Consider the following 12,120-nt stretch of genomic DNA (forward strand, 5'->3'; position numbering starts at 1 on the left):
CCAATGACGTGAGAGAGGACGGCGCAGTCAATTGGGGTCAGTCGTATTTCACTGAATGAAAGAGTTTCCACAGATGCCAGTGCGGCCTGAGCCGGTCCACGGTTCTGAGACTCAAACAGGTAGTGAAATATGTTAAGGATGCTCCTTTTACCAGATTTACTCCCTGTATTTCCACTCTGACGTTTCACCTCCTCCCTCACCCAGTCAATCACTCGGCAGATTGTTTAATGGGGAAATGGACCCAGAAAATCCTTCAGGAACCGAGCTGACCCTGGGGAGGAGAGGTCAGCAAAAAAAAACGGAGAAATATCTCAAATCGCCCGTCTGTCGTGCTGTGGGCTTCAGTGAGGAGTTTCAGGATATCCCCGGAATGCGGAGTCAGGAATTGTGCGAGTGCGGCTACAAAGTCTTGGATGGTGAGGTGTGGGAATGTGTACACCACGCTCCGGGCACAATCCTCTCTCTTAAAAAGTTCCATCAGGAACCCGGACAGGAACTGGGAAGGCTGCAGACTGTAGTTGATCAAATTTCCATCTGTACACACAATCTTCTTCTCCGACACTCCTGTGTAGGCCATTTGACCAACCTTCAGTAACACATGACGGGGGCTTTCAATCTCACGGCCGTGATTTTTCAGGATGTTATAAATATAGTAGGAATATAGTTGGGTGATGGTCTTGGGAACTTGCTGCTGGTCGCTGTGTCTTTGTGTGAAGAAGGGACCCAGTGCCAGACCAAGGATCCAGCTGTAGGAGGTGTTGTAGCTCATGGTGTACAGGATCTCGTTCTCCTCTACGTGTTTGAAGATAGCTGCTGCCACTGTCTGATATTCAAAAAACCTGTAGAAATATTCCTTCCGTTACTCACCAACAAATCCCAGGATTTCAGCTCTGACACTGTTCTTCGCCTTTTCCAATAAATGTAACACAATGGTCACCAGCATGGAACAGGCTGGGAGCAGCTTATGATGGATTAAACTGTACACAATATCAGACACTTCACACCACCACTCAGGATCTGGGCACATGTGCTTAGGTTCTGTGTCTCTCCGACTGTCAGTGAAATCGATTCTGTTCTTGAATTCATCCAAACCATCGAATATAAACAACAATCCCTCTGGGTTCTTCCAGACCTCTGCGAGAATATTCCTAAAGTAAGGATACTGATCCAGAACCAGTTCCCTCAGATTTAACCTCCAGTTTATGGAGGTTAAGTCCCGGAATTTGAAACTGAAGACAAACTGGAAGTGTGGGTATATCTTCCCCGTGGCCCATTCATAAACAATCTTCTGCAACATTGTTGTTTTCCCGATCCCCGGGACTCCGGCCACTGCTGCCGAATTCCCAGATTTGGATTTACTTCGGGAAAAGCTGCTTTGGAATAACTGATCAATCCGGATTTTTCCAGCACTCCCCGGAGTTGTTTCTTTCTCCACCGCTCATGGTCTCGGCCTCTTTCCAGCAGCTCGTGTTCCACAAGTCTCCGATCTCGAACAGTAGAAATGACCGTGAGGTCAGCGTATCGATCAACCAGATGAAAAACCTTCACCTTCTCCCTCATCAGGATCGTGTTCACTCTCAGTGTTTCGATTTGTGCCCACAGAGTCTCCTTGTGTTTCTGCTGAACATCTTCAAGTGAACAGAGAGAAAGTGGTCTCACGGTCAGATGTGAAAAGCAAAGTGAAATTATAAACTCACAACCATACTCAGATATTAAGATTACAAGACATAATTCAATGTTTTCAGGGATGTTATTGTCCAAATTAAGACTCGGCTCGCAGACAATTGACTCGGCGGTCTGTATTGGTCAAGAAAATTTCAGATCCTCCCATTTTGATATCAACTGAATTGTGAGGGTGAACATTTCCCCAAGACTTTATGATACTCTACCTGCCCCCTCTTAGACACCTTCTGTTATAACTGCATCTGTCATTTTGTTGTTGTCCAATCTTTGAGAACCGTTGTCTTGATCTGGTGTGTGAAGATGGGGAGCAGGGCATTGTGTATTCTGGCAAAGGGACAGATTGCGATTCACTGCAGTTGCATCAAAATAAAAACAGATTGTGCTCGAAATGTTCAAGTCGGGCAGCATCTCTGGAGAGAGAAACAGAGTAGAAGTTTAAGGTCGATTACTTTAGAAATATGTTGCAGAGAAGGGAGAGGTAAGGGGATCTCTGAAATGGGGTGAAGACCAAGACACTCTCAATGATGCATCTAGTGGTGGTTCAGGACAGGAGCAGGTGGCGAAGTCTTGGTGATTGCTGCTGATCTGTCTGGTTCCGGGGGTGGAGAGCGCGGATAATAGAAGATGAAAGTGAGGAGAATGTTATGTTGGAAACGTGAAACAAACCAACAGGCCAGGCAGAGGAGTGATCGAGTTGTCAGTACAGACTGACGAAGTTTTAGAGAGAAAATCTGATACAGACTGGAGAAGCTAGTTGTCAGTAAATATTGTATTCAACGTGGATCTCACGAAGTTGTCGCATGCCATGTTGAAGATGAAGTGTGGTTGCTGGAGCTCACTCTGGGCTTTGTTGGAACAGTGTGGGAGGCCCAAGTCAGAGATCTCAGACTGGGCGTGGGATGGAGAATTAAAGTGAAAGGCAATTGAAAACTCAGCCTCCCTTGTCAACTGAAAGGTCTACACAGAAGGGGAGTCGGACTGCAAAGTGGTCATCCAGGCTGTGTTATGTTCTTCAGTTTATAGGAGGACACAACTTCAGTACCTGATACAATGCACTGAACCAGAAGTGCAACTGAATCATTGCTTCACCAAGAAGGTGACTGTGTCCCTGGATTGTGGGAAGTGAAGTGAAAGAATAGTGAAGTTGATGCAGGAAAGCGAGTACGTGTTGATGGAGATGGAAGGAACAATGTAGGTATCACGAGACTGGCGGTGGCTGTTGGTTCAGACCGAGGCCAGGTTATCTGGGGCACTCTGCGAAGAGGGACAGGAGCAGTGCGTGAACAGACGGAGTTTCCACTGGGACTGCATCAGTCCCAGGCTTGCTTATACGAGTTCTCAGTGCACTGGGTCAGAAACAGAAAGTTAATTGATAGTTTCCATTGAACGTTCCACGTGAGCCTGAGTTGGGGTCCTGATGCCGTATCACCACCACCCCCACCCATACTGAGCCCCGTCCACTTCAGCTCGACAAAATCGCTTCCTTATTGCACTATGCTCAAGGCTAAATCCGCCTGTTCCTTTTATTCCTCCCAGACTTCCACTTAGTCTCCTTCCCTCAACCTTCATCAGTTTGAGCTCTGCTTGTAGCGGTTAGCATAACGCTACCACAGCGCCAGTGATCTGGGTTCAATTCCCGCTGCTGTCTGTAAGGAGTTTGTACGTTCTCCCCGTGTGTCTGTGTGGGTTTCCCTCAAGTGATCCTGTTTACTCCCACATTCCAAGGACGTGCAGATTCGGAGCTGTGGGCATGTTATGTTGCCCCCGGAAGAGTGGCGACACTTGCGAGCTTCCCCCAGCACATTATCAGTAAGCCAAAAGACGTATTTCACTGTGTTTCGATGTACATGTGACTAATAAATAAATAGCTAATATCTTCTACGGCCTTCCCCAATTCGCAGCAAACCCGTACACCCAACAACCCCACACCTCTCTCTACTTTGACCATCACTCCAGAAAGGGGTCATCTTAAGAAAAGATAATTTCCGTTAACGAACCACAACATAGCCACACCACCTCCCTGTAACCTGCTCCACTCCTCATGGTCCCTGTGTTCCTCCAATTAACCCATGCTGATACTCCCAAATTTCCGGACCACTGGCTGCCGTGCCTTTCAGCTTCTGAAGATTTAAACAACTACCTTCCTTCCGTGAACCTCCCCACCACATCTCAGAATCTATTACTGTATCGGAAGATAGCCTGGTTATCCACAATACGGGTGCTTCTGCTGGAACGGATGTTTTGATAATGTGAACTGGTGAAAACATGATTGCTGGATTAGTAAACACTATTTGCCTTGCACAGGCCACACTGGTTATCGCTCGATTGAGAAACCTGTTGAGATTGGTGCTTTGAAGGAAACTACTGTCTGTTCTGCTATTATGCGGTTTTCAAAAAAACATGAGGTTTCTTAGGAATGTAACGATCGAATTATAGCAGAACTTCCTGTACTGTACACGCAAAGAGGGATAGAACATAAATGCCTCGATCAGGACTAGGAGAAATAATGTGGAATATTTCATGCAACTTTATAGTCACTGAATCACAGGCATATGTGCCTGCCACAGAGGCCACAGAGGGGGATCAGGAAAAAGTTTGTAACTTATTGGGATTGTCCGTTGAGGGAAGTGTTCGGGAGTTTATTATATTCATATAATATGCGACCGACCAACCATTAGGATGTATTAAAATGTTACAAATTCAATTCCCAGCATTAGTGTAAGAACCATGCTCACAATTCCCTAAATAATTAAGACAAAATGAAGAGAATAATTATTGTTGTAGTCCAGAAGCAAAGGGGGAAAGAAGTGCTTTCTTTCCTTGCTGAGGTTCGATCACCAGCTCTGGATGTTGAAGGGACGCAGCAGGTAGGGTCAAAGGGCAAGTGACCATGTTTCTGTGGACACTGGGAATGGAAGGTAGAGGTGGGGGCCGGGTTGCCTCACTTCCCATAGGGACTGGTTTAATTAGACCACAAGCTATATTCCAGGCTCTAAACATTACCGAGCTAAACGCTGTTTCTGAAATTGCAAATCTCCAACGTCATATTCCTCAATTACAATTTGAAATAAAATCTGTCCACCACTGTAATTCGTGGACTACTTTGGGTCTAAAATGAGCCCCGAATGAAAGGAATATTCTTTGTAACTTTTCTCTGTATCTGTGAATAGGAAGCCAGCCTACAGTGACACATCCAGCCTCACTTAGCCTCCACTGACTAACGCGTTGTTAAAGGAATATTTTTTTCAGCTTCTTGGATGGGATCTCACAACTACAGACGACTCATTGCGTGCTGTGAATTTACAATATTCCCATGTTCAACATGCCTTTCCCCGAACATCCAGATGGGGTATTGTTTTACAAGTGCGCAGAAATACACAGCATTTGGTTCAGATGGGAGCTTTGTGAAACCAGAGATCTGTGCAATGAGCATGTACTTGTGGTAGGATCTAATGCTTAGTCAGTCTTCCAAACAACAGGCCAACAGATTGGCATTTATACCGTTACTTAATGAATGATATTAAATCCTGGTTGTGAGAGTGAGACTGAACAAATGAACCAAAAGCACAACTTCAGGAATACACCAGGTGTGTCTGAGGTTTCACAGTGCATCACTTACAGTCCAGCCAGGAATACATTCTACCATGGGATCACGGTAGTTTTTTGGAGTATCCGCTCAGCTACGGGAATTGGAATTTCAAAGATTCTGTCTGAGCTATTCCAATGTAACATTTCAACTACATGATCACGAACCAGGATCCTGTCAGGAGTGTACTGGGTCTCACAGTGTATCAGGACGCTGCCAGGTGTGGTAGGCTCAATGTAACTCACAGCTGGATTAGCTGAAACACTGAATTGAGATATTTAAACAGTGTGGCAGAAATGGTATGATTTGTAATTTGAACACACGGATCAGTCATTCACTGACAATGACTGTGATATCCATTCTATTCCCTAGACGTTGACATTTGGACTCAGATTCTCCCACCTCTCAAACAGCTGCAGTTCAACATCAGTTATGTAAAATAATTGGTTTGAATTGTGTTTCAGAACTCACCCTTCAGTTGTGCGGATAAATCACATAAATCTCGGCGGATATTCATGTATTCATATGGATCAGGACCTGTTTAAATTAACAAGGGTTCATGAAAACAGACCTGAATAATAAATTAAGTCTTTCAATTTCATTTTCAGTTCAGTGTTGTTTGACCGTACCGAGATTATGGATTTCATTCAGTATTTTCTCCAACTTTGGTAACTCATTCCGCATTTTCACAAAGGATTCCCACATCACTCTCCGGGCCTGGGATCCCTTCTCCATCACCAGACTGAAGGAGCGTTTGGAACTCTCTATCCGGGTTCTCTTCTCCACGACTTTCTGTAAAGAACAACAGTGAAAGTATTTACGAGTGGGCTGATGGACACAGAACAATGACGAAAATATCTGCCCAGTGATGGGACGTCCCAGTAGTTTTCAGCACAGCAACAGTCACCGGCAGCCTCTTCATCCATTGTGTAAATCTCCGGACTCAGTCTTTGTCAGCGAAACACTAACTGCAGAAATTACAAATCAGCCTATTATTGTAGCAGGGTGAGGGATCACTGACTCAGGTTTGATGCGATTAGTTTCCTCTGTTCTTCATTCTCCAATGTTACAAAAGATCACTGACTGACAGCATAACTCACTTGTACAAAAGCAAAACACAGCAGATGTTGGAAATCCAAAATAAAACCACAAAATGCTTGAAATATTCAGCAGATCGGGCATCATCAGTGGACAGATATTTCACGTTTATATTTCAAATCATTCATCTGGATGGGCTGCAGTATTTTTCATGTTTAGAACATGGTTCGATTTTATAATCGATGATTCATTTCATAACCAGCAACACATGAAAGCTTCACTTAGTCAGCAGAAATATTTTAACTGATGGGGACAGTGGAAAAACTGGAGTTACCACCAGGTGATCTCACTCAATGCTGTTCATTTAATCGAAGTCACCAACCAATTGCAAGAATGAAATATCTAGTCACTTTACTCATGCCGACTGTTTTCTTTGGCACATCCACTGCTGATACAAAACCTCAGCAACCTGGACCATCGGATTTCTTCAGAGGGTTTCCATCAACATCATAGGCAATCCAGAAACCAACAATTCCAGAGAAGGACATGAATGTGGAATGGACCAGAGGGACAATGTGTAAATCAACAGATACCATCAAGGACGTTGGTTGATGGTTGGCGTGGACTCAGTGGGCGGAAGGGCATTTTCCTGTGCTGTTTATCTCCCCTCCGGGAAACAGGGATGGTAGGGAAAGGGAGAGGTTAAGGAATAAAATTCCGGGGCAGAGGTCGAGTTGGGAAACAAAGGGAGGTGGGTGACAGGTGTGGAAAATGGGAGTCAGGTCGAGTTATTGGAGGATGGAGCTGAAGTTATAAGAGGCCTGGGCGGGTGACAAGAAGGGAAATGAGCCTGAACGTGTTGGCATATGATGTAAGGAAGTGGGTAAATGGGAACAAAGTAAGGGAGAGATGATTGGCAGATCGGTATTAATTTATTATTGTCACTTGTACCGAGGTTCAGTGAAAAACTTGTCTTACAAACCGACCGTACGGGCCAATTCATTACACAGTGCAGTTACATTGGGTCAGTACAGAGTGCATTGATGTGGTACAGGTAAAAAACAATAACAGAACAGAGTAAAGTGTCACAGCTACAGAGAAAGTGCAGTGCAATAAGGTTTTGAGGTCGTGAGGTCATAGTCCATCTCATTGTGCAAAGGAACAATTCAATAGTCATATCGCAGTGGGATAGAAGAAGAGGGGACCCAGTGCGTAACAGGTGGATGGAACCAGTTGAAGGGCCTGTGGGAAACACAAAAATATGTGATGGGAGCAGGAAGGGGCTACGAATCAAAAGTCAGAAGGACCAAAGGCGGAACGGCAAGTGGGAGGAGAACATGGGAAGTGCGGGTTACCTAATATTGGAAAATTCATTGCTCCTACCACTGGGTTGTAGACTACCCACGCAGAATGTAAGGTGTTGTTCTTCTAGTTGGCGTTGGGCCTCGCCGTGGTAGTGGAGGAGGCAGGATACAGGGCGGCGGATGTGGGAATGGAAACGTTACTTGAAACAGCATGAATCCCAGAGCTCAGACGGCTACTGCGGACAGATCGCATGTGCTCTGCAAACCGGTGGCATCGTCAACACTTGTTCCCGTTCATGTGGGGAAGGCCGCTAAATGCAGGAGACAAGGTTGCAGGAGGAAGCATTTGAACCTTTGCCTCATCTGGCAGGGCTGTTTCAGTCCCTGGATGGTGGTAAGTCAGGTGGAGTGGGAACTGGTATGACACCTTCTCCGGTTCCATGGAATGTGCCAGGTGCTGGAGAGTGATGAGTGGACCACGGTGTTACAGAAAGGGTGGTCATTTCTATTTTATTTTTAAAAAAATTTCTTTTTTAATTTTATTTGCAGCGTGGTAACAGGTCCTTCCGCCCAACGAGTCCGCGCCGCCCATTTTAAACCCAATTAACCTACCCGTACGTCTTTGCATCAACAGTCTTGACTTCCCCCGCCTACTCCAACATCACACCAAGGACGGAGCACTCCATTCACTTCATACCAAATAGACATTTGCATGAAATCCGCCGACAAGGGTGGTGCCGTTCTCATCTGCAGACTGACCTCTAACTTCAAGAGCCAGACCTGGCTCCACCTGCCCATCATCTACCCCTTGTCTGGTTTCCATTACCATCTTCCTCAATTATCAGATACCAACACTTGCAGACTCCTGTGTCCCCAATTATTATCCTCCAGCCTCTGTATCTTCAGCCTCAACCCCCCCCCCCACAAGCTTGTCTCCATCTGCTACCCACATTTTCCCCACTTTGTCTGTCTCATAGAACCTTTCAACACCACAGCACAGAAAACAGGCCATTCGGCTCTTCTGGTCTGTGCCGAAACTTTATTCCGCTAGTCCCATTGACCTGCAAGCAGTCCATAACCCTCCAGACCTCTACCTTCCATGTATCGTTCCAATTTATTCTTTAAACTTCAGAGTGAGCTCGCATTTATCACGTCAAATGGCAGCTTGTTGAACACTCCCACCAGTCTCTGAGTGCAGAAGTTCCCCATAATGTTTCCCCTAAACCTTTCCCCTTTCAACCTAAAGCCATGGCCTCCCGTACTTCTCTCTCCTAATCTAGGTGGAAAGAGCCTACTCGAATTTACTCTGTCCATGCTCCTCATAATTTTGTAAACCTCTGTCAAATCTCCCCTCATTCTTCGACGCTCCAAGGAATAAAGTCCTAACCTGTTGAATCTTTCCCTGTAAATCAACTCCTGAAGACCTAGCAACATTCTAGTAAATCTCCTCTGCACTCTTTCAAACTTACTGATATCCTTCCTGTCGCTGGGTGACCAGAACTGCACACAATACTCCAAATTCGACCTCACCAATGACTTATACAACCTCACCATAACATCTCAATTCCTGTACTCAATAATTTGATTTATGAATGCCAGGATGCCAGAAGTCTTCTTGACAACCCTGTCTACCTGTGATATCACTTTCAGGGAATTAAGTATCTGAACTCCCAGATCCCTTTGTTCCTCTGCACTCCTCACCGCGCTACCATTTACTGTGTATATCCTACCTTGATTTGTCCTTCCAAAATGCAACACCTCACTCGTCCGCATTAAATTCCATCTGCCATTTTCTGGCCCATTTTTCCAGTTGTCACAGATCACGCTGCATGCTTTGAAAGCCTTAATTGCTGTCCACAAGGCCTCCAATCTTAGTGTCATCAGCAAACTTGTTGCTCCAATTTACCGCATTATCATCTAGATCATTGATATCGACACCAAACAACAATGGTCACAGCACAGATCACCGAGGCACACCACTAGTCACATACCTCCAATCTGAGAAACAATCATCCACTACCACTGTCTTCTCCCACACAGCCAGTTTCGAATCCAGTTTACAACCTCTCCATGGATACCTAGTGTCTGAACCTTCTGAACTAACCTCCCATGTGGGACCTTGTCAAAGGCCTTACCAAAATCCATGTAGACAACAACCACAGCCTCTCCTTCATCTACTTTCTTTGTAACCTCCTCGATAAATTCTACAAGATTCATTAAACATGATCTATCACTCACAAAGCCAGATTGACTATATCCGATAGTATATCCGATCTCTCAGAACACCTTCCAATAATTTACCTTGTACTGATGTTAGGCTCACCGGCTTGTAATTACCTGGTTTACTTTTAGAGCCTTTTTTAAACAACGGAACAACATGAGCTACCCTCCAGTCCTCTGTCACGGGATCCGTGACGAAGGACATTCAAATATATCTGCCAGGACCCCTGCATTTTCTACACTATTCTCTCTCAAGGTCCGAGAAAATATCTTGTCAGGCCCCGGGGATTTATCTTCCTTTATTCACTGTAAGGCAAGCGCTTCCTCCTCAATAATCTCTATATGTTCCATGACACTACTGCTTGTTTCCCTTCCTCCATATACACCATGCCAGTTTCCTGAGTAAATACTGATGCAAAATAAACTGTTTAAGACCTCCCCCATCTCCTGAGGTTCCACACATAGACGACCACTCTGATCTTCTAGGCGACCAAATGTGTCCCTTACTATCCTTTTACTCTTAATATACTTGGAGAAACCCTTTGGGTTTATCTTCTCATTATCTGCCAAAGCAACCTCATGTCCTCTTTTTGCCTTCCTGATTTCCTTTTTTTAGTAATTCCTTACATTTTCTATACTCTTCAATCCATAGTCTCCACCCTATCGTCCACCACCCTCGAGCGTCATCCCTCAGAAACCCTCAAGGACAACACTGATTGAATCAGAATGTTCACTGAGCCCCGCCAGTGTGTGGCTAATTTTCCATGACTGGATATGACAGGACTATGGGGCTTTGAATTGTTCCATTGGCTGTGGGATCATCGAGCTGTCGACAACGCTGGTTTGAAGCCAGAAGGCGGAGCAGAGCAGCGCAGCAGCGTTTCTGATTGGCTTATTTTGAGTGAAGTGAAAGGCAGGCTGAAACGAAACAGCTGAGAGCAGCAGTGCAGTATTTGAGCACAAGTGCTGAGGCTGCGGCTCGAGAGCCTTCGGAGAGGATGCCTAGCAGAGGAACAGGTAAAAGCAGGTTATGATTGTCTTCAAAAATTACTATTCGGATCAGTGCAGCTGGGATGGCAGTGAGTGCAGTGGTATGCTCCTGCTGCAGGATGTGGAGATCAGGGAAACTGCCAGCAGACTAAACATTATCCTCTGTGAAGTGCAGTCAACAGCAGCTCCCGACTGGCCACGTTACGGAACTGGAGCTGGATGGACTTAACATCATCCTGGATGCTGTGAACGTCATTGATGAGAGTTTTACCGAGGTTGTCACAACTAAAGGTGCAGACAGCAGATGTTTGAGTTATCACCAGGAAATATGGAGGGAGCAGGAAGACATTGCAGGATTCCTGTATGGTCAGTCCCCTCAGCAACAAGTGTACGCCTTTGGATACTGCTGGGGGATGACCTATCAGGTCACAGCAGCAACAGCCAGCTCAACAATAACAGGAGCCTCAATAGTTAGGGGAACAGACAGGATATTCTGTGGCAGCAAAAATGTGGAATGTTTGGTGTGTTGCTTTCCAGGTGTCAGGCTCAACGATGTCTTGGAGAGGCTGCAGAACATTCTTCAATGGGGGGGTGGAGGGGAAGTGCAGAGAGAATAAGCATCCAGAGGTCGTCGTACACACTGGCACCAATGACATAGGTGGAAAGGGGAATGAGGTCCCTCATAGTGAGTATCGGTAGTTAGGAATGAGGCTGAAAAGCATGACCCATGGAAATAATCTCTGGATTACTCCTGGCACCACGAGCTAGTGAGGACAGGGACAGAAAAATTGAACAGATGAACGAATGGCTCAGGAGATGATGCAGGGGACAGGGTTTCACGTTCTTGGATAAGTAAAACCTCTTCTGGGGCAGGGACAACCTGTACAAGGAGGACAGATTACACCGCAACTAAAACAGATATCCTGACAGAGAGTTACACCTCTGTTACACGGGAGTGTTTAAACTAGTGTGTTCGGGGAATGAGAACCATAACAGAAAAAGGAGGGATTGAGAGGAAGGCAGATGTCATGACCATTAAGTGTGCAAGGAAGGACATGTAGGAGCAAGGTAATAGACACAATGGGACGGAATGGCTGAAGCGTGCTTACTTTAAAGCAAGGAGCATTAAGGGTTGGGGAGATGAACTTAAAGCATTGATCAGTTCTGGAACTATCATGTTGTGGCCATTTGAGACTTGGTTGAGAGAGGGACAGGATAGGCTGTTTACTGTTCTAGGGTTTCCATGTTTTACAAGAGATTGAGATCGAGAGGGAGGTAAAAGAGGAGCGGGAGATGCAT

Source organism: Pristis pectinata, chromosome 41 (assembly GCF_009764475.1).
Source record: "Pristis pectinata isolate sPriPec2 chromosome 41, sPriPec2.1.pri, whole genome shotgun sequence".
Lineage (NCBI taxonomy): Eukaryota > Metazoa > Chordata > Chondrichthyes > Rhinopristiformes > Pristidae > Pristis > Pristis pectinata.